This window comes from Triturus cristatus, chromosome 9, assembly GCF_964204655.1.
Source record: "Triturus cristatus chromosome 9, aTriCri1.1, whole genome shotgun sequence".
NCBI lineage: Eukaryota > Metazoa > Chordata > Amphibia > Caudata > Salamandridae > Triturus > Triturus cristatus.
This window is the reverse complement of record NC_140592.1, coordinates 1021183720-1021208078: the sequence shown is the minus strand read 5'-3', so window position 1 is coordinate 1021208078 and position 24359 is coordinate 1021183720. Positions and strand designations below refer to the sequence as shown.

Sequence of the window (24359 nt, the reverse complement as noted above, 5' to 3'; positions counted from 1 at the left end):
AGCTAATCCTTACGCCCGGTTTGAGAAGGCGTAGGGATTTTGATGCAGTCAAGTCTTAGAGTGACACAGTGAAAAGTTATACATTTCACTGCATCAGTTCTACCTGGCTTTTAAAGTAGGAATGCCTACCCTCTATGCATTATACCTGGCACAGATATAATGTGATGCAGGCCTCTAAAAACTGACACATTGGGCCCAATGCGTCAGTTTGTAAACATGGAGCAGTGTGGAGTACTCCTGCGCCACCGCTGCGTAAAAAAAAATGGCGCTGCGGTAGCGCTCGCTCCTAGTGAATATGCCCCATAGTGTGTCCTTTGGGATCGTGATTGTCATGTGTGCTGAGGTGGAAATCAAAATCCTTCTGCTTGCTATGTGGTAGTTGAGGCAGGGGAAAACACTCCAGAGCCATGCAGGAGACCTTACCCATCACAACACACACTGGTAGAGGCGCTGACTCACTGTGTTGCATTAAGGGGCTGAAATTAAAATATTTTCCAGTGCTGTTTTTAGCTTCCAGCACAGCCCAGCTTTCTTCTACACCGCCCTACTTACAGAGACACATGGGGCACTTACTTCCCCATGGAAAAGGAAGTCTGTGTGAGTAATACAAAAACAATAAATGTGCCTCATCCTAGGAGCCAAACCAGAACCAATTGAAGGTACAGCAAAGCCTGCCTGCCCCTGTCAACTGGACATGGCATGAAAAGAGACATACAGCCTCGTTCTCTGGCTGCCCGGTATAAAAGGACACAAAAACACCCAGGGGGGAATACTGTGTGTGCACATTATTGGGGCTGTGTTTGTGCCCTATTATAACTTTGCGGTAAATATTTGAGAAATAATGTACACAAATTAATTTAGAGACAGTTTTTTTCACATGGTGCTGTATTGTTTTACCTGTGCAATTTCCTCCTGTTGAGACCTATAATATATAAATATATATGATATAATATATAAACCTCAATGCAGCATTTACGCTAATCCCTGCAAACAATTATTCGCTTTGCACCCATGACACAAGTCAGGATTGTAACTAGGGGGACGGAGTCCCCAACAATTTTTACAAAGGGGACTCCGTTCCCCTTGGCCCAAGGCCGAAGGAGACGGGGAGCTGCTGGTGGTGTCACCTTGTGCCCGACAGTACCGCTGTCTACACATACAAGCATCCAATGGTATCACATGCTCTTGTAATGTAGCTTCAGGGTGACTTTAATACTTTGAAGCTGGTGAAAGACCATCAGAAGGATACATAACAGCAAACTATTAACGCTTAAATGAAATGTGCTGGTTTATTTTATAGGTTGGGGTAAGCTGTTTAACCCCTTCAGTGCCACGCCCTTTCCCCCTCCTGTGCCGGGCGTTGCACTAGTGGGTGGGGTTCATGACGAGATAGTCTCGTCTTGGGCACAGCGCAACCGTGCTCCATGACGAGACTATCTCGTCATGGGCACTGAAGAGGTTAAGAAATTGATTTATAGTTATTTGCTATACAGCTGATTACATTTGTATTAATGTTCATATTATGCTTTAACCCCTTCAGTGCCCCGCCCTTTCCCCCTCCTGTGCCGGGCATTGTATTAGCGGGCGGGGTCCATGACGAGATAGTCTCGTCATGGGCACAGCGCAACCGCGCTCCATGACGAGACTATCTCGTCATGGGCATAGAAGAGGTTAAATATGGACATTCACATTGTCTAAACATTCTCAGCTGCATATTGCTTTTGAATGTTCGAGATGAATACTAAATTGGTTACATATATTTACTTTCAGAAGTTACATAAAGACTGTATCGGAACTGTGAGCATATTTACTGTCAGAAATTATGTCAAGACTGTATCTTAACTATGAGCCCGACCTTTGGCATCACTGGCGGCGGGCTTCTGAACAAACTTTTGGTAAAAAGACTAGTAAGTAATTACTGCCGGGTCTGTGACCCCGAAGGACCCTGCCCACTTAAAGCCCTGGATGTCAGATTACTATCATATCCTTCACATGAAAGAGAATGGGCCAGACCTTATAATGTTTAGTTTACAGTCTCATATTTTCAGAACTAAACTATCAACAATTCAAATTATCACAACAAACTCATTGTTGTTCCTCATTTATTCTATTCTTTCAACAAGCATAGGTAAAGCTCATAGGTTTGGCTTGTTTTAAGATGCATGCCCATTACCGTGTGATATGCTTGCAAGTTATATGAAAAAGTTCTCACAAAAAGGCACTAAAATACTAATTGGATGCTATCCTGTGAGAAGCACAGGCTCGCAGTTTACACAGTCACTACCACCAGGGCTTTAAGTGGGATGAAAAAACTGGGGGTCTCTCAAAGGGGCGTGGCCAATGTAATTAAGGGTGTGGTGTGAGAAGTTGGCCTGGCATATGCTGGTCACTAGTTATAGTGGCCGCCTTGCACCAGTCCAATTCGACTCTTGGTAGATAGGTTTAAAGACAACCTTTTAAAGAAAGCTATCCTAGTGGTAGCTGTGGAGAGCAGCCTTCAGGCTAAGTCTCTGAGGAATGTAAAGCAGCTTGTTTTACCTTATAATCTCTTGAATTACCAAATGAAAAGACACCACATCAAATATATATGTATATATTTCTAAATATACTCTACTAATCTCTTTATGAGATTAGAGCCAGGTAAACATTAATAAGATCAACAGTTCTCAATAAATTAAGCACAAATATGGCTGTAGCCCTAGGGGCGTACCAGACCATATACTAAAATAGTGGTATAACAAACTCGACTTGCAAAAGTAAGAGGCCTAGGGCCTTGGGAATCGCTGGGGCTTCACTGATGCAGTGTTTACAGGTAAGTAATCAGCCCACAGGAGACGCGTGCAGTGTCTAAACATGCATGCGGGTTTCAATGCGTTTCAATGGCAAATGTCGCGGTTTGTATTTTACAGTTCTAGGGCACTTCGGAATGGACAACAAGCAAACAACTTACAGGGTAAGTACTTCGATAGCCAATGCGCACTTGGGCACTGTAATGCCAGAGTTACCTCACCCAGGGAAGCCGGGTGCAGAGGTGTCCTTTGGTGTCGGGTCGCGATGCTGCTTTCAATGGGAATCAGTGAAGTCTTGCTGCTTGTGTCGTCGGTGGAAGTGTCCGTGGAAATCCAACGATGGATTGGAGTTGCAGGCGACCTAGAAATTGAGGGGACAGAGTTCAGAGTCACTTGCCAGTGACCGGTGGCCTTCAGGATAGATGACCACGACTGTCGAGTCTCTTCACGTCGCTGATGATGGTTTGTCTCTTCGCCCACGTGGTCCAGGAGAGATCGATGAAGACCAGCAGCTGGATTTGGAGGGTCACACGACGTCTGCAGCTGATGGCGGTGTCGGCACTCGGATCGAAGCCAACAAACCTTGGCAACTGCAAGTCTCGTGTAGAATGAAGATCTTGGATGTTTCAGACCAGCAAGGTCCGATGGACTTACCCAGCGAGGGTAAGTGAGGGCAGGCCCAGAGCAACCAGGCGAGCCCTTGAAGTTGATGTGGAAGTCTTCTGGAGGGCAGCTAGCCAACGGGCAAGCAACCGCGAAGACGCCTTTGCAGGAAAACTTCAGCAACAGCCCACGGTCACTCGGGACGAGGTAGGCCGCTGTTCTTTGGTTTCAGACCTGCTAGGGACTTGGACAGTAAGTGGTCCAAAGCACAAGTTTGTAGTTCGTCGTTCAGGGCTTGCACTCGAAATCAGTGCACGGTTCCCTGGTATTGCTGTTCCTCGTCACTTGTGGGGGCCAGATGCCACAGCTTCGCTGGGGACTCAAAATGGCCGACGAGAGGTCAGGAAATCAGCTGCAGGGGACGCAGGGACTTCGGGCTCCGGCGGGAGCGGTAAAGTTTGCAACCGTTGTTCAGTCCTTGTGGTGCCTGCCAAGCAGGGGAATCACTCCTTGACTCCAAGGGAGATCCTTCGGTCTTCTAAAGGTAGTAGAAAGTTGAAGGGCCAGGATTCTTCTTCTTGAGCGTCGTCCAGGTGTAATCTGAATTGCATTGGCAATGTGTGGTATCTTATACTGATAAGATGGGAGGGACTAGCTCTATGGCCACTCCTCTAGGAGGGCCAGGGTAGTGGGTGGTTACACCCACTTCCCTTTGTCCAGTTTCACGCCAGGACAGGGGCCGGCAGCCCCTGAACCGGTTTGAGCTGGCATATGCACAGAGGAGCCTACTGCTCCCCCAGTGCAGGACTTCAAAGCACTCTAAGAGTGCACCCACCCAGCTCCAATACACTAAATCCTGTCTGGGAGGTGGTGACACCTCCCTGTGACAGGAAACCCTTTGTTGAGCTCCCTCCACTGCGAGTTTCGGTCAGCAGCAGGAGGGCAGCCCGGTGTCTGTGCTGGTGGCATCCATTTTGTGATGCCAGGGCCTTAGAAGATTTCTGTCGTTTAGTACAGGGTGTACATGTCGTCCCCTCTAGAAGGGTGGGATCCTACTCCCACACCAGTTACTGGTGTGGGGGTAGGATTCCAAGTTGTTTGACACCAAACACAACATGTTTTGATGCAGTCATTCCAAAGTTAGCATTTACCGCGAGGTTATAATGCACTTATATGGTTTAACCGCATCCACAAACAGCAGCAGAAAATAGACTCTGCCAGCTGCAGAGGGGCCCTGCTCAGGCAGGAGCACCCCCTCACATAGTAAACCAAGCACCCTGCCCTTGGGATTGATAGGGCCTACCATAGGGGTGACTGATAGGTTTATATGTGTGTGTATGGTGAGATATAGGAACCTATACCTCAGTGAGGAGTGCTAACACTACCTCACACAGGCTGCAGTAGCAGGCCTGTGGTGTCAGATTGTGAGTTCTTCCCAGGGGTGGCATAATACATGCTGCAGCCCCTGGTAGGCCTGTGAAGTACCAATGCCCTAGGTACCTAAGGTACCATATACTAGGGGCTGATAAGGTACCACGGTATCCAATCACTAGTGCATCTAATATGCCAACCAAGTTGTTTAGAGAGATCAGTTAGACTGGGGCCCCGATTAGCAGGGACCCAGCCAGACTATAGCCAGAAACCAGTGTATACATCAGAAAAAAAGTGGGGGCAACACAAGTGCAGATCCTACTCTCCTACATGTGGCTTAAAAACACGTAAGCTAAAAATTTGTGCTTAGCATAGTGTGCCACCCGACTTGTATTTGGCTGTTTCTGTCATTGCATCCAGATATATGATACAACAAGTAACATTATACCTAAAACAAGTCAGGACTATTGGCTTTGTCAATGGTTGTTAGTTGCATAAGATAAATAAGCAGCAACTATGGCTTGTATATAATATTGAAAAAGCTTCAACTTAAAGGCCTGGTGACACCACGACAATGTTGCTGCTCCTGAATTTCAAAAAGAGAAGGGAAATCCAGAGAGAAAATGACTCTCTTTAAATAATTACCCGTTTTGAGGCCCCCTTTAAAAAACTGCCGGTGCTCAGCACCGGTGAGACCCGGCCGACTTAAAGCCCTGACTACCACTATTGTACGGCAGCGTTTATACAGAGCTTACATCCCCTATATGGGGTGCTGAAGCATTTGCCTACATGCATAGCATGCTGTAAGGTGTGTGGTTGGAAGAAGTTGTTTTTGTTTTGATCCTGTGTGAGCAGTAATTCTATGTTGTGCATGATGACCACCGGGGTGCTTTATTGTGACACAGCACGTAGAAGTGTGTTGGAAGAAGATATTTAAGATACACACATTACGAGTGACAGGTTTCTTCGGCTCTTCGATGCCTGTTCATTTGGTGAGGTTTGCTTTTTTGGCTGAGCTGGTGATGAACAGCCCTTGCAGCAGATATGATTTACATGAACATGAGAGGCAGAAGTTACAATTGATTGGATTTTTTGAATCTCGCCCTTGGGACCTGACCCTCTCTGTGTGGCTGCTTTGTTCTGCATTCCAGCTGGGAGAGGAGCTGAAATACTTTAAAAATACATATGCACAGATTTATTCGATTCTCTACTGTTCTCCTTCCTCCTCTCTCGCGCCACTCTCTACCTTCCACACTCTACATTTCCTGTTTATCTCTTCTTCGCCCCCTGGTCCACGCCATCTCTCCTATCGTCTTCTACTTCTCCCCTTCGTTTCCTTTTTCACTATCACTTTTCCTCCCTTACCCTCACACATTACAAATCCCCTTGACAAGTTATCCACCCCTCTAATCTTCTACCGCCCATGCGTTTCTTGCTTTCTTCACTCCGCCGCTTTCAGCACTTCTCTGGTAATCCGTTGCCCACGCACCCTTCTCACCTGTCCTTCCCCTCTACCCCCGCCTTCCCTCCTACATCTTCCTGCCTTTCTCCCTGTCTGCTGTCCTTTTCCATTTCCGATCGCTCCCCCCACCATGGCCCTGTGTGCGCGTTTCTCTCTCTGCTACAAGCCCCCTCGCGGTCCGTCTCTTCCCTTCCCTTTTCCTTTCCCCACCTCCCCCTGACGCTGCCCTGGCTCTCGGGCCGGTTCCGCATTCCCGGCCCCTCCCCGCCCAGGGGCCGCTATAAACCGGGGCTGATGCAACCCGGGGCCGCGGGAGCTGAGGGTGGTCGGGCCGTGCCCGCGGGAGCGGAGGAAGTCCGGGGGGGACTGGAGCAGCGACAGCACGGGCCAGGAGTGGTACTGGAAGCCCGCAGTGAGTGGTTGCAAGGGAATGGGGCGGGAGAGGAGGAAGGGAGCTTACATAACGCAACAGGGCACCGAGCCGGGGTCCCGCAGCCCTCCCCTGCCTGAGTACTGTACATGTATGTCACTGCCCCTCCGCACAGACCGACCTACATGAGTGAATACGCTTGTCAGTACCATTACCCTCCTTCCCCAGAGGCGTAGACTGGGGGGGGGGGGCGGCAGGCACCGGCTCACGGGTGAATACAGTGTAGCCGTCAGTACCCCATGGTTCAATTTTGTGGGTATCTGTACCCCTCACTCTTCAAGAGTGCAGTCAGACTTCAGTAATCCGCAACTTGCCACCATGCATTCTGTGGGTGTGAGCCTCCCCCGCCCCCTCCCCCTATTGGTGACCACTGGGGGGGGGAGGGGTGGATTTGCCCCACGCATTTCGGCTGCAGGTAACGGCATCTCCTCTCAGCAGTGGCGTCATCCAGGCCCCTGCAGCCCCTATGGGGGTGGGTGGGAGTATTGGGGCGGTGTTGGCTATTCAGCGGACTTCCGTTCAGCTCTAGGCCAATATATATTAGTGCGGTATGGGAGCCTCCAGGGCCTCTCATCATGTTCTGCGGTTGGTCATCATTTTGAGCTACGTCACTGCTCTTGCCCCTCCATTTCAAACCAAGGCCGAGGAACATTCCCGCTCAACCTGCGTTACTTCAAGTCCGAGTTAGTGAAAAACATAGTTACTTACCCAACATTATTTTTTAAACTTTTATTACGTTTTCAGGATTTCTATTATTTCTTTTTGATCAAACTAAAACATAAATTACATTATATTATAAAACACAATTTATTATATACTATATATTGCTTATACAATCAAAAGACACAGTAAAAACCATTGCCTAGTCATTACAAATCCCATTCAACGCCTCGACTTCACATACACATCATTCATACATACTCAAACAGACTCCTGGCCATCACCCGCACTGTCCATCCTTAACCACCCTACACGGAGAGAATTACCAGTCATTGTGTGCTAATTATAGACAGCTCTGTGCTAGCACCCCCCCCCCCCATGTGCCAGCTGTGAGCACATTCAGGAACATTGTCTTCTTGTGCCATCTGCAGACAGACCCTAGCCTACAGTGTCACGTGCCAACATATGCGTGCCAGCACAGCTACCATGCCACATAGACTGACTTACCAAGGTGGGCAGTGCTACCATATGCCAGCTGGAGACATCATGGCTGTAATGTGACCTGGAAACATACCCTAGCTGGGACTGTGTACACATATGTGTGTGACTTTATAACCACTTAATGCAGTATTGTTCAACTATGACTCTTATGAATCCCTTCATGTACCTCTTGTAAACATCACATGACATAGAAAGCGTTCTGATACTTTCAGGTCTAGCTCTGCGCTCTATAAAACTCAAAATAATAATATATGAAAACAACTGTGGCCACCGTGTGCTGTATCCAAACATGTGGAGGGCACCGGGGCACGAATCATTTGCAGTCCTTTTGAGGGCGCAGCACAGAAGACAACCCTTTTGGGAGAAGTCATGGCCTGTAGGGAGATTATAAATAAGGCTCCCAGTTTTCAATTTTTACAGATAAATACAGACAAAAAACGACTTGTTTCCTGTCTGTATTTATTTTTAAAAGTGGAAAAATACAGAAAATTGTGCTTCTTGTGAGTGACGTTTCATGCTGCCCTTCATGATTTACAGGCCAACAGCTGAGCAGACAGACAGCACGAGGAGCTAAAAGACAGATGAGATTTCCTTAAATACAGACAGACATATTTTAACATATATTTGTATACAATGCTAATATTTACCCTTGGGTGTAATGTTTTGCTATGTCGGCTGCTTAATATGCTAAAAAACAACAGGCATCAAAGTATTAGTGCATGTTTATCAGTTAAATAAATGTAGAAATATACAATTTTATAACTCCAATTGGTAATTACACGCAAACTAAATATGGACAAATATCAATAAGATAGCCAAAAAATAAATACGAATAAATCAGACGGAAATGTTTAAAAACTAAGTACCATAAAACCGGAAGCCCTAATTATAAATCATGTTGACCTTTTAGAGAGATATAGGCTAAGAGAGACGAGGCAAGCAAGAGGCTGGCAATCTCACTACCCCCTCTAACTCCCAAACCTTTCATGCTTCCCCTTTCTTAATAATTCATTTACCTATGAGCCCTCAAGCTAAAGAGGGAGGTACACACCCCTCTAATTACCTCAGTGCCCTACCTTCTGGGAGGAGAGGGGTGTAGGGATTTGACCATGCACTATTTGTAGCAATGGCAGCATGTCGCGCTTTAGATTTAAACATTTAAAGCTAAATCGCGGTGTGCCGCCATTGCTACAAGAGTCAATAAATAGAAAAACAAAGGTGGGCGGACGCTGCATTTCTTTTTCCTTTATTTACTTTTATAGCAATCACAGTACACTGCGCTTTACTATTAAACATATTACGCTGAAGCAGTGTATGCCGCAATTGCTACGAAAGTCAATAAATAGAAAACAAATACGGTGGCCAAACAACTTTTTTTCCTTCTATTTCCGACATTTGTACCAAAACATCTAAAGCTAAAGCGCGGTGTGCCACTATTGCTATAAAAGTAATAAATAGAGAAAAAAGGTTCGGCGTACGCAGCATTTCTTTTTCATTTATTTACTTTTGTAGCAATTGCGTCACTCTGCGCTTTACTTTTAAACATCTTAAGCTAAAAGGTGGCGTGCTGTGATTACTACAAAAGTAAGTAAATAGAAAAAAAAACAGCAGACGCACAACTTAAAAAAAAAATTGACTTTTGTAGCTATGCCACTGTAAGGATATTTTGAACTAAAAACAAAAAAAATTCTCATTTGCAAAACTAATAGCTCTAAATTTAAATAATGCGACACCTATTGCATTGCAAATGCTTGTTTTGTGTCTCCCTGCCTGTGTGTCTCTGCCATCTCTATCTCCTCCTAAGCCCATGTCTCATTCGCCTTGTGAGCATGTCATTGTCAACCTGTCCCAGTATGCAAGTCAGTTTTTCTGTGTCTTTGTTTGATTTGTCAGGCTGTTGCTCTCTCAGTGTGTGTGAGGCTTTATTTCTCTGTCCCAGTGGGCACATCAGTCAGTATCTCTCTTTTGCATGAGGCTGTATTTCATGGCCTGGGTCATTGTCTTCTCGTGTCTGTGCGTGCATTTCTGTCTACCTGATGTGTTCATCGCTTCCTGCTCCAATGCTCATGTCTTCCTGTAACTGAGATTGTATCTCCTAGTCCCAGTGTCTGTCCATCTCTCTGTCCAAGTGACTGTATCTCCCTACCCGAGTCAGTTTTTCTGTCGCTGTGTTTCTTTTTGACCTAGAGTGTGTCTGTATCGTCTTGTCACAGGTTTAAGTTTATTCATAGGTGCTTTTTGCTTTGTCCCTGTGCCCCTCTACTCATGCCCCTTTGTCCTATCGTCCGGCACCAGTGCTCTTGTTGTCATGTCCCACTGTCTGTGTTGCCCTATTCCAGTGTATGAATTCATGTGTCTTCTTTCCTCGGTTTCTGAGTCTGTTTCTCATCGTGCTGGTGTGTTTCCAGGACAGAGTGACTTGTGCATTCAGTGATACTGGCAAAAGATTGTGAACACACGAGTGGATCAGCTCTGATCAAATATTATAAATCTCACCTTTATAGCCACCATCAACTAAATGTGTTCATTTTTTTCTTTGTGGCATGAACAACAAACACAGTTTTGTGATGGGATGCTTTACAGAGAATATTAAAAGTTTAAGAATACAATAATATGTTTACACTAAAATAATTGATTTTGTCTGACAAATAATTTCCTGATCTGGAGTTTGTAGAACGAATACTAGCTTCGGGTAACTTTGACAGTATTTGTGACCCAGGGAGGATGTGTAGCGGCTATGGAAGCTCTGGCTGTATTTGCAGTTTGAGATTACAGCGGTTGCTGGAGTAGGTTTCATACCTTTACCTTTTGGTTACTGTTGGGGTGACTTTGTTGCCCAGCTTGCAGACACTTGGGATCACATGGGATTCTGAGGCGTGTCACGATAGCCTGGCACAGGAGCCCTCCCAAGGCAGCTGTTCATCCGTCTGGTAAACAATGTCATTGAACTGCAGCAGTCAATCAATCAACCAATCTTTACTTTATTTCGCTTAGCATCAGCAATCATAAAAGTATAATAAAAACATCCATAAGTATCATTCAATAACATAAAATCCAATAAGAATTCATTGTCCAACATAAGCAAAATACACTCCTGACAAATACCTGCAGCAGTCAGTCTACCTGTTGCACTCTGGGAATGGCTTGGGATAGTGTGTGGTTTAGCTGCAGTTTTCACTTTTGGTTTTGCTAGGCTGCAGTAGTCCTGCATGTACATGACCCTGGAGGGTTCTGCTCTTGGTGATCTGGGACGGTTTGTGATCTGGAACCATCAGGTGGCTCTTTAACTTGGGCAGGGGTAGCACAGGGTGGGCTCGAGCTGTCAGTGTTTTCAGTCTGAGCTGAAATATCCTCAGATTGAGCTATGGTTAATACATCTGCTTCAGCTGAAGGATCTAAAGGTTGAGGTGAGTTATTAGCCTGGCCTTGGGTTTGGGATGAGCTGAAGGCCACAGGACTGGTCTGTACTCCCTCAATGTGGTTATTACATTAAAATATTTTTCTGTGTTGTAAATATGCGCCCTTTGGGAGTTCATTCTCATTTGTCCGGGAAATTGTTGCGGGTACTCTCCCTTGCCACCTTTGTATTTAAATAGCGCTAACTACCCCTGACGAGGCGTGTAGGTTATTGTGATAATATTATGATTTTATAAAGACTGTTTGTAGTCACTGCTGTACCAATAGCTATCAAATGAGGCCCCATAGCAGTGCAGGGCCTAGTCGTCTTATTTATGAAAACAAAATCATAAAATACACACTACAAAACTCAAACCACCCCGGCTTCACTGAGGTTGCAGGGCAAACATTGCTACATTAAATTAAATTGATGATGCCCTTCTCATCACGGACACGGCATCATAGTTCTTCATGCCTTACAGTGGCATTTGATGCATCAGAATACTTAACACTCTTCAAAATAGGATGATATTGAGGGCACTGTCTTAAACTGGTTTACATCTTATCTAAGTGACGGGTCGAAATTTGTTAACATTGGGACCACCTCCTGTGCCCCTTCTCCTTTCCCCATGGGGTCCCCAAGGATCCATACTTGCCCAGGCGTTTTCATCCTATACATGGAAGCAATAAATGAAGAGTTAAGAGATGTAGATCTGTATGTGCCATGACACTCAATTTTATCCATCAATAAAGAGTTGAACGGGACATAGAGTCACTGAAAAAGACCACATGAGTCAAGGCTCTCTAACCACTTCCTCAAACTAAACCTAGACAAAACAGTGTTCCTATTCTGCACAACAAAAACACCATTACACATAATCTTATCATTGACTGGAACCTTCTCAGGAACAAGCATTTGATTTGTAAGTAAGTCCCAATTCCTGAGGTTTGTTCTTAATTTGAAACTCTTACAGCATGGTCACATAAGCTATGAAACCTAAATGCTCAATGTAAACTACGTACCTTAAGCAGTAAAAAATCCCAGTAATGACTTAGGAATTTCAGACTGTAGCCCAGTCCCTGGTCCTATCTAGTCTAGGCTATGGAACTGCTCTTCCAATTGGGTGCCCAATCTAGTATTTCACCCTGTGCTTAATTTGTAAAAAATAAGTGCCAAGGCCCTCGTCAGGAGTCCAGTGCAACTTGCACTACCCATAGCCCCTGCCAGCGCCGCCAATGACAGTACCAACACAACTTCAAAGCATCACACTCATACTAGTGTGAGAATGCAGACTATTCCAGGCCCCCAAAGCTTTAAGAATGGCTTGGGTGTCCGGTAGTAGTCACTTCTTTTAATGTATATTGAATTGATAAATAACTATTGTTGTGCTCATCTTGAAAGTAGAGAATCAGCACCACCATGTGACAGACTGTCATAAGTGCCGATATTGACAATTAAGTGCCGGTGCCGAGCACTGGAAACCACTGGCTCAAATTAAGCACTGCTTTCACACTTAAAAACAGTCCTGCTCTCAACGGTGAGGCCAATCCTGAATATGAAAAAGCCACATTTCACCATTACAAAAAGGACTAACCTGACTTCTGACAGACGATGAATTCATGGAATTGCATGCATCACTCACACAATTCTACACCCAAAACAAAATGACATAGCTGGCATGGAAATTAAACATCCTAGGGGAAAACAGAAAATTAATGCAACATTTAAACTCTCGAGAAATTAAACAAATACAAAACTTTCAGCTGATCCTTCTCTGGTGCAGCACAAACAATAGGGAACAACGTTCCCCCAGCACTCAGGATAACCACTTTTACTGCCAACAAGAAAATGGTGAAATAACTCCTCTTCAAACAGCCATCTCCATTTAGCAACGTTATACATTTTGAGTTTAAGGACAAAACTGGCTTACTGTCTACAAAAGCAATAACATATAGAATCTCAAACACTTCCTACTTCATGAAACATAAAGGCAAACATGAGATTTAAGAAACGGCGTGCCACATTGAAATTGTAAAGTCAATGGGATTATGCTTTTTGATTGTATTCTATCTTACTAGTGCACGCTATGTTTTTACAAATATGTAAAACGCTCTGATGTTGACATGATGTGGTACACACACTATATAAAAGCTCAAATAAATAGCGCACATAAATCAGAGGCATCCAGGTGTGAGTGAAAAACATGGAAACACAGATACTGTTGGATTTCCATAGTTTGAATCTATGTATGTAGTATTTGTGTAGAATAAACCTAGCCAAGTGACATGGCGTTATAGTTTCAGGGTGCTTCGAGTTCATCAGAGTTCAGTGAGGAAAAGTGGACGTGGTCAGAACCTCTCTTCGTGTCGTATTCAGCCTCATGCACACGTCTTCAGAATAGGCCACGTTACATCGCATGCCATTACAACGCGGTCATTACAACGACCGCGTTGTTACATCGCATACCATTACAATGCAAGTCGTTACCACAACTTGCTGTAGGGGGGCGCTGGATGTTGGAATAGTATAATTTACTATTCCAACTCCAGTCTGTGCATCAGTAGGGAAGGTGTTGGATTGTAATGGCATGCAATATATCGGATGTGATGTAAACGATGTTTCCCCGTCTTCATGGTGTCCATTTTACTGCGCCCTCGACTCTGCCCTAATGCTGGTTCTGGGTATTCAGGGGGTTTTGCCGTGGGCTGCCCACCAAAGGACTGCTGCCAACCCTAATTTGGCATTGACATTTTCCTTTGTGTTTATATATTTAGGCCATAAGGACCTTATGAGGAGAGGTGTCTGGCTGATCTGCAGATTTGGAGACCAGCTGTAGGTCAGGTATTAAGATTTTTACATTTAAACTTGTAAAACACACAGAAAATGCAATAGCTGCATTTTCCACCTGACCTCTCACACTAGCTTATTTAACTCTCTTTTGTTGAACTACATTTATACAGCAAAGGAGTAGCCAGAAAAAAATAGCCTCCACTTTGAACTGTGTCCCAAATAGTTCAGAGTGCACGGGTAACGCAAGCGAACTGAACATGCATTCAGGAGTTTGTTCCCCCTGTGGGAATTCTGAAATTCTTAAATTTTCTTCCTTCCTTCTCACCATCGTTTTTTCATTCTTTTGTCCTTCTTTCAGTCTTTTCCCATGTTGCTTTTCTTCCATCTGTCGATCTGTTCAGTACTTTTTCATCCATCCATCCTTTTGTTTTATCCGTCACTCTTCTCTTATTCATCCTTCCTTCTCGTCATCTTTTTTATCAGTCCTTCTTTCTCTCATTCTTCTTTGTCTTTTCCATTCTTTCCTTTTTCATCCATCATCTTCCTTTTCTTATCACCATCCATACATTTTCTGTCCATCATTCCGCCTTTCCGCTCACCAGTCTTTCCCATCCATCCTTCTTTTTCTTTCCATCCATCCTTCTCTCCACTCCTTCTTCTCACTATTCTTGCAGCCTCGTCTCCACCATCTCTCAATCCATCCTTCCTTCTTGTCATCTTTCTATCCATCCTTCGTCCACTCATTTTTCTTTGTCTTTTTCCTTCTGTCCTTTTTCATCCATCATCTTCATCTTCTTCTCACCATCCATATATATTTCTGTCCATCATGTCTTCTTTCCATTCAACCAACCTTTTCCATTCGTCCATCCATCTTACACTCCGTCTTTTCATCCATCATCCAACCTTCTTTCCACCCATCCATCTTACACTCCTTCTTTCCATCTATCGTCCAACCTTCTTTTCACCAATCCTTCTGCCCCTTCCTACATACTCCTTCCCATCCACCCACCCTCTCCATCCTTCTCAATCCATCCTTGTCTCCACTAATGCCTCCATCCTCCTCTGCATCCATTCGTCTCTGCATTCATCTGTCCATCATCTATCCATACCTCCTTCTCTACACCCCTCCCTCAACTGGGTTGCTGTTACTTGTGGCTCATAGTCAGGCTTTCCATGAAGTCAGTCCTGCACACAGGTCTCAGTCATCTGGCCATCATCGCTGCCATAATCAACCATGCCAGCTCCTCCCCGCTGTTGTCAATCTGCCTGAACATAGTCCCCTTGAAGAAAAGTTGACTACAGCTCCTCTTCCTGAACGTGGCTTGATATGTATCATATAGAAGTCCTTGGTAATTAATACTCCAGAATTTTTCATGGTATTACAAGAGAAATGGGAGGGTGATCATGGGCGATCGTATGATGTTGAAAGGGCAGTGGCCCTGATAGGACCTTGGGAGTCAGCAATTACTGCACGATTCCGCCTAATAAAAGTTAAGTACTTATATTGCCTATATCCAACAACACAACAGCTATAGCAAATGAATGGAGCGGCAGATCCTACTTGTCTCCGATGCAGTGTGGCAGGCGGCGCTTTCTGCTCAAGTATGGAGCTGCGAGGTCCTTCATCCCTATTGGGACTCCATTGACACAACACTTAGCACCTTCATTGGTCGCCCAGTCTCTCTTAACCTCAAAATGGCTCTCCTTCATGTATCTGATGAGAGGTTTACAAATGCTGGAAGGACACTTGTGAGGCTGAGTCTGGTGATAGGGAAAAGAGATATATAGCCCGTAAGTGGCGACAGACTGCGGCTTCTTCAATGGAGGCATGGGAAAAATCTGTGCATGAGACCCGGGGCTGTCCCAGGAACTTGAGAGGGCATGGACCAACTGGCAACAGTTGTGTGATCAGATTTAATAACTATGTACATATTATCAGATGTTACATTGTGTTCTGGAGGTTGGGTGAGTAACTTCAACCTTCACTTCTGGTCCTAGGCTTTTTTGTACCCTGTAGGGGAGCAGAACCCAGGTGTCCAGTCTCTGCCACACTGTTCTATGACCTCATGAGATTGCTTCCGAAGTACAAAACCGGTACACAACGCATGCTGAAGAGTTTCAGTCAGTGTTTATAGGAAAATGGGGTCAATGGTGGGAACTCAGAACCCTCCTGCCACTTTGAATGCAAGTGCCACAGCCAGAGAACATCTTCACAAGCATTCTTCTGGCTTCATACACTGGAGGTAGCTGGTGATACACATGGTCACTGCAGTCTGGTATTAGGTCACAAGGCCTTGCAATCTCATCTGTTGCTGAAAAGAGCAGGATTTTGCTCAGCCCTGGAAACAAAACTGGTTTAGTTAGGCGGCGTTGCTAGGAAGCTCTCTGGGTTCAATGTGTGTTGCAGCACAGAAACCAGACACTGGTGAGCTATGGGGTGTCAAGGCACAGGCCCCAGAAGTTGTCACAACGGTGGGGAATCCAAAAAGCCTTGAAATCAAATGCAGGGCACTTATGCCAGGTTTGTCGCTTCTTGGCCCTGGCATTCTCCCAGTGGGCTGGCAGGGATGGGGCTGGTTTTGTTGCTGTAGACCAGCTGTGTTTCCTGCCTGCCACGCTATTGGTGAACCACGTGGAAAGTTGTCCTTTGTTCACTGTACGTGATCTACTGTAGATGGAGTGAAATTATGGTCCTTTGCTTTTGTCTAGCACGCACCTCGAATTATGTACTTCAAGGAGCTGTCATGATGATGAAGGAAAAGGAGGCTCTGTGAAAAAAGAGTAATTGCCTAGGATTACACAATCTGGTCAAGTGGAAGCGGGATTGATGGAAGGTTTTTGTGCAATTCAGCCATTACGTGGTTATCTCATTTTTTCTCCTGTTTTATATCAAAGCTTAAACCTTTGTGTTTAGTTCTTTCTGGCGCTAAATCAGTGCACTGTGTTAAATACATCCAGGTTGTGCATGTCTCATACGAATTGGTGGTAGTAATTGTAATTGCATTTGTATAGCGCTTACTACCCCTGACGAGGCGTCGAAGCTCTTTTTTCGGCGAGTAGCACGCTACTCCGGGACCCATAGAGAATTAGAGTTGAATTAGTATAGTGAAACATGCAAGTACATTTTAAGTGGTGGATAGGTTAGTCAGTTATTTGGATTCCGAAGGATAGAAGAGGAAAAAAAAAATTGTATTTATATAGCGCTTGTTACCCCTGATTGGGTGTTGAAGCACGCTACTCCGGAAACCAATGAAGGATTAGTGGTGAATTATTTTGATGCAATAGCAAAGTAATTTGAGTGGTGGATATTAGTCAGTTATTTGGAGTGAGAAGGATAGTGGAGGGATAGAAGGGGAAGAAAGGTTTGCGTTCATAAAGTACCTGTTACTCCTGATGGGTGTTGAAGCGCTTTTCTGGCGAGTAGCGTGCCACTCCGGAACCCATAAAGGATTAGTGTTGAAATTTAGTATAGTGAAGAACAAGTTACTTACCTTCGGTAACGATATATCTGTAAGAAACATTAGTTAGCCATAGATTCCCCACCCCAGAACCACCCCCAGGCGTCAGACCAGACCCAGAAACTCCCGTCATCATCAGCACCCCTGCGCGTCAGAAGTAGTGTTTGGGGAAGGTGATATTTTAATGCAGAAGCTAAAATGTAAACCAGAGCACCCACCTTTGGTCAGTGCATTGCAACCATTTGCTCCACATAGCTAAAAGTTTTTATTCGGTGTCATCCATTCTTGAATTAATTCATGCACCCGGTCCTCACTATTCAACTATTTATTCACGAAGCCACTCAGCTGCCTCTTCAGGCTCCATCCATCCATTCAATGATTGGCCAAAGTTCAATATTGAAAAATGTGTTGCAAAATACACCATAGCTGCAATTTTTTCAAACATTCGTGGGGTGACCCTCCCAACCCACTTGCGGGGGTCAGGCTTGCTCACGACATGCAGAATGGGGGCTGATCTGATCAAATTAGCTAGGGCTACTTTTGGTTCCCAGTCCAGCCCTGAGGGCACCTCCAACGTGTGTACGTACATGCACTGTGTACTAAAATAAGACATAGTTCAAACCACATAGGATCCTGTTTTTTGCATGCAGATTAAAAGAGGCACACATTTTAATTTTTGTACAAAACTCATAGTTAACGGTTATACTTTTTATTCCAGCACAACTCACTCCCTGAGTCTTCACTCTCTGCCTGCTCTAACATTCTTTGTCCTTAACGCTTTTTTCTCCATAAGCTGCCCTCTTACACCATCTCACTTCTCCCGCTGCTGCCACGTATGAATCTCTGTCTCGTTCTCTCACCCGCTTTACTCCTCTTTTATGGTTTCTATCCCCTTCTCGCTCTCCTTTTATATTGGTCCATTTTTCCGTCTCTTCTTTTTCATGTACTTAGGTCTGGCGTTAGCCAAGATCTTTTGATTAAACACTCTTCACCAGTTGGTCTGCTGTTGTGTCATTCATCAGTTTCTTGCACCCCGCCCACTACAGCATACCGCGTGGTGCAGTATTGGCGAACTTCACTCACTGTAAACATGGCATTCTCCTCTAGTACAGTGTGCACTTACATTGAAGAGGTAGTCAGTCCCCTTTGGTTCCAGGGACGACTGGCCCAGTGCTGGCATTTCGATGAAACAAAAATATTTTTTGTAATAAAGTTTAACACAAGTCATTATAAGTCAAAAATACATTAGAGAAATCAAAAGGCTGGCAGCCAACACCAGACCCGTTGTCTGTGCTAATGCCATGTGTTAATCTGTTGCCTGTTGCTTCACACTCTCCCAATTTTATTTTGCCCCGTCCTTCTTTCCATCTCCCAACTCATTTATTGTCATCTGTAGCCCTCCACCTCTCTCATCTTCCTTTGTTCTACACTCTGACTTTTAGCTTCTCCGTACGTCATCTTTTCCTGTGTTGTCTGCTCTATCCTTTTCACTCTCTGTCTCCTTCTATTACATTCTTTGCTTTTCTCTTCCTTCTGTTTCAGCCTGTGCTGTTCTCTTTTCTCTAGCTCCTCTCTGCACACCCACTCTCTTCTCCTGTCATTCTTTAACAATGTTTATCCTTTTTCTTTGCTGTCTTATATCCCCTTTAATTTACTTCCTTTAATACTTTCCTTTCTCCTGCTTTATGTTCCCTACTTCACCTCATATCTGTTCTGCCTTCCTTTGCTTTTATTTTTTCTCTGCCTTCGTTTGTAGTCTTGTCCTCTACCATCGTTTAATGTACTATCCTCTCTGCTTTCTCTTACATTTCTCTCTACCGCTCTTCATCTCAACTCCTTGCTCTTTCCCTCTCACTCCCCACTTCTCTCCCTCATCCGTGTTTACGCTATCCCTACAGCTGTAATTCTTCTTCCACCTCTCCTTCCTCGTTCTTAAACTCCGGCTCTGATGAGCTTCATTGGCAAAGCAAGTTGTACAGCTGTTGCTTAAAGCATTAGACACCCTAAAGCAGAAGGACACCAATTGGTGCATCTGTGTTCGCCTAAGTGTGCACACAGAGACCCACGCACACATTGGCAGCTTCAATAAAATGGGAAAACATCTGCTGTTTCTTATACTTGTAATTAAAAGGCTCATATGCATACGCCTACCTTGTAGCTCTATTTTCAAGCCTGAAATCAACAAACACTGACATCACCGAAGCTAAAAGTTGTATGTTCCTTAGAGAAACTGTGAAAGTCCACACAGTTGGACTTCTGCCTTTATTATACTGTGACACCTCTGGACATAAGTGTGTGTTGGTGTGTATATATATATATATATATATATATATATATATATATATATTACCTACTGGCGGTCGCCAGTAGGTAGTTATAGTTAGGACCCCTTTTCCATAGGAAAACCTCAACATTCTATTTTGAATAACTTTGGCGCCGGTCGATAAATCCTCGCGAATTTCTCAAAATAGGTGGGGCGCTACGCTCCGCTCCTACCCTGAAAGTCTCGGGGGGATTCGTCAAGCGGGGGCTGAGATAAAAGGGGGGTCCCAAAACGCGTTTTTCCCATGCATTTTTCCATAGGACCTTTAGAACGAGCTACAGCCCGAATGGCTGAACAGAATTACTAGAAATTTGGCAGAGAGGTAGTCCCTAGGTCAAGGAAGTGCCTTTTGTAGGTTTGGTGTAAATCTGTTCAGTAGATTCTGAGAAAATAGCCTTTAAATCAATATATATATCTGAGCCCGCTTACGGTACGCTTACGGTACGCTTACCGTAAGCGTACGGTGGCGTGCGCGAGCGCGATTCTGATTGGCTCTTAGATCTTAGTAAACATTCGAATCGGCCGAAACCAGGAAGCGGCGGCCGCCATTTTGTCTCTCGCACTGAGTGTTGTTTATCAAACAAGATGGCCAAAAACATGTTACGGGGCTGTTTTGACAACTCCCTCCCACATAGTCATGTTGAGGGAGTCCCCAAACATCCCCCAAGAGCAAAAACGGTTTTATTTTTTTTTCGGCAATTTCGCCGAGTACGCTTACCGTACGCTTACCGTAAGCGTACGGTAAAAAAAAAAAAAAAAAAAAAACACTATCCACACTTACCCCACCCCCTGTGCTTTTGGTGGCCGTAGGCCACCAAATGTACAGGGCTTATTAACAGGTAAAAAAAACTAAATTTTGGCAACATGAAATTATAAAATCGAAATAAAAAAAACACTATCTACATTGACCCCACCCCCTGTGCTTTTGGTGGCCGAAGGCCACCAAATGTACAGGGCTTATTAAAGTTGATAAAAACCGTGCACGGAACGAACTGCGTTAAGTGGGCGCGCACGCCTCGAATGGCGTAAAGTAACTTAGCATTTAAAAAACCGTACAAATTCACTGAAAAAACCATAGGTTTCACACACGTTATAGTTAGGAATTAGCATTTAAAAAACCTTGCAAATTCACTGAAAAAACCACAGGTTTCACACATGTTATAGTTAGCGGAAATTTTACTGATAAAAAACCAGTGAAATTGCCCCGTTATAGTTAGTGCTGGCAACTATAACTCACGCGACCGCAATCTTCTGCTGATGACATATGTGTCTTTATGAAAAAAAAATATTTGTAATATATGTATAGCTAAAAATGTATGGAAGAAGACATGGGCAAATAAGTGTCTAAATACAGTATTAGCATCAGCAGAGGATTGCGGTCGCGTGAGTTATAGTTGCCAGCACTAACTATAACGGGGCAATTTCACTGGTTTTTTATCAGTAAAATTTCCGCTAACTATAACATGTGTGAAAACTATGGTTTTTTCAGTGAATTTGCAAGATTTTTTAAATGCTAATTCCTAACTATAACGTGTGTGAAACCTATGGTTTTTTCAGTGAATATATATATATATATATATATATATATATATTAGGTATACTTAGGACCAAAGTTTCCATATGAAAAACGTTTTTTGTTTTGCCAATAACTTGACAAATCTTCACGAAATTTGAAAAAAATCTTCCCTTTTTTGGTTCAGCTGCTGTGTTGGAAGTTTTGGGTGATCCGTCAGGCAAAACGTGTTTTCCCGATTTTAGATCTATGGGGATTTTTCATTTTTTTTAACATGACTGCAGCCCAAACCGTTGAATGGAATTACACCAAATTTAGCAGAAATATAGATGTTGGTCCAGTAAGCGTGCCTTTTGTGATTTGGTGTAAATCCGTTCAGTAGTGTCAAAGATATTTAAGTTTAAAAAATATAGCGATCTGGGAGCCCAGACCCCCCCCCCCAACGCACTTGCAGACTTGTTCACTACATGCAGAATGGGGGCTGATCTGATCAAATTAGCTAGGGCTGCTTTTGGTTCCCAGTCCAGCTCTGAGGGCACCTCCAACGTGTGTACGTACATGCACTGTGTACTAAAATAAGACATAGTTCAAACCACACAGGATCCTGTTGTTTGCATGCAGATTAAAAGAGGGACACGTTTTTATTTTCGTACAAAACTCATAGTATATAGGGGTATACCTTTTATTCCAACACAACTCACTCCCTGATTCTTCACTCTCTGCCTGCTCTAACATTCTAACAATCCCTCCGAAAAGTTTTTAAAAAATGAAGCGTGGGCTCCTGTGCTTTGTTTCTAATCGACCCCCAGGTGGTCCATGTCACAGGGGCATTGTAATAACATAACATGTACTTTTGTATAGCGCACGTATCACCCGAAAGTCTCAAGGCGCTGAATAACAGATGTATATTGTTACCCAACTCAATGGTACTCATTTTATCTACCTCATATGGATGAAAGGCTGAGTGGACCCGCCAGGATTAGAACCTGTGACCATGAGGTTGAACACAGGCCCCTACAGTGGATGCATTTGTCCACTGTGCCACCAGACCCGGCTAATAAAGGAGGGGGACGCACAGCCACCCCCTCCTGGGGCACATTGATGTCCCGGGACCCTCCACCTCCCCGGGGCTTCTAGAACACAAAATGCGGGGAGGCCTGTATGGCCTGTCCCGGGAACCACCACCTCCCCGGGGCTTATTTATTTGATAATGGGGGGCCTCTTGGACCCCCCCATCCTAGAAGACCGCCACCTCCCCGGGGCTTTGGCAAATTTGAATGCGGTGGGCAGCACCCGCCCCCCCTCCCCGCAGCTCTGGGGACCAACAACTCCCCGGAACAATTGACAAATTAGGAGGGCACCCTCACAGCTCCCTCCTGGAGCTAATAATGGCCCTAGGGACCCCACCTACTCCCCTCCCCCCAGAGACGGCTCCTGCAATGTCCGGGGTTACCTAGCCCCAGGACATTGCAGTTTTTTCTATGGCTTGGAAGGAGCTTTATCACTCCAGCCAAGCCATAACAAACCCTGCTCCACTTCTAGCAAGCAAGAGCATTAAAAAATGCTCTTGCTTACTAGAAGTGGACCAGAATTGCTTTTGGTCGGAGGGAGCTGTATGTTCAGCAGCTCCCTCTGTCCAAAAGCAATGCGGGCTCCCACAGGACACGGGGAGCCGACAGGGACAACGGGGGCCTGGATGCTCCCCCGCAGTCCAAGTGGAGAGTAGGTGCCCTGGAGGCACCCACTTTACACGGCCAGGCACCGGGGGATGGGATCCCTGGGGCTGAATTAGGCCCCGGTAGGGGGACTATGCAGCCTTCCTCCCCATCTATAAATGGGTGGGCCCTGGGGGTTAGGGTCCCCAGAACTGGAATTGGCCCAGGGAGGCGGGCCGCACGGCACCCCTACCTCAAAAAGAAATGAAAAAAGAGAAAAGGCCGGCCCCAGGGGATGGGGTCCCTGGGCGCGAAAACGGCTTAGGGCGCAGGGACGCTTCGCCACCCTCTATTAAAAAAAAAAATACAAAAAAGGCCAGGCCCCACGGATGTGTTCCCTGGGGCCAACATCGGCTTGGGAGGAGGGGCTGACCGGCTCCCCTCCCTTTTATTCAAAATAATAACATTTTAAGATAAATGGCTGGCACTCGGGTCCCCGGGGCCAAAAACGGCCTGGGAAGGGGGACTGCATGCCCCTCTCCCCATAGAAAAAAACTGCGTGGCCCTGGGCTGAAATCCATCTAGGGAAGGGGGCCCCCTTACTTAATAAATAACCCCCCCCCCCTTTCTGCACCACTCTACAAACGTGCCTCTTGGTACACTACTTGTTGGGGAATGAATTCCACTTTCATCCTGAGGGCCTCAGGACTAAAGTGGACTTCTTCCCCCAACCAGTAGTGTGCCAGGGGGTGCATTGGCAAACTGGTGGAGAAAGGGGGCGTGGTCTTTGACAGCTTCTTAGTGGTCCGGCTATGTGGGAGTTACTGGAGGTAACAGGAGGTGTAGGTGGCCCCCAAGGTCCCTCAGCATCCAAGAGGAATTAATTCCCCAACCAGTAGTGTGCCAGGAGGTGCTTTTACAGAGTGGTGGAGAATGGGGACGTGACCTCCGAAGACCTCTCAGAAATCGTGTTGTGTGAGACTTACTGGAGGTAACAGGAAGAGTTGTCCTTGGGGACCAGCTACCCATCCTGTCCCACACTGCAGGATTGCTGAGAGGTCTTTGTGGCCCCACACTCTTTTTCCACCACTCTGCAAACACACCTCCTGGTGCACTATTAGTTTGGGGTGAAGTCCCCTTGGCTGCTGAGGGTCCTTGGGAGCGAACGACCCCTCCTGTTACCTCCAGTAAGTCCCACACAGTGGGATTGCAAAGAGGTCTTAGGATGCCACACCCCCTTTCTCCACCACTCTGCAAACGCGCTTCCTTGCTCACTACTGGTTAGGGAATTAAGTCCTCTTGGATGCTGAGGGACCTTGTGGACCAAGAAGCCCTCCTGGTACCTCCTGTAACTCCTACAAAGCGGGATTTCTGAAAGCTAGTCGGAGGCCCGCCCCCTTTCTCTGC

The 24359-nt window shown here is 45.3% G+C and overlaps 1 protein-coding gene across 1 annotated transcript in view; it reads left to right on the top strand.

Moving 5' to 3' along the window:
• The first annotated feature begins 6333 nt into the window (after window positions 1-6333).
• Window positions 6334-24359, top strand: part of JDP2 (Jun dimerization protein 2) — an 80669-nt gene continuing 62643 nt past the window's right edge. Inside the window, exon 1 of the mRNA XM_085626725.1 lies at window positions 6334-6637. The gene's annotated coding sequence lies outside the window, so the exon portion shown is untranslated. The remainder of the gene's footprint in view (window positions 6638-24359) is intronic.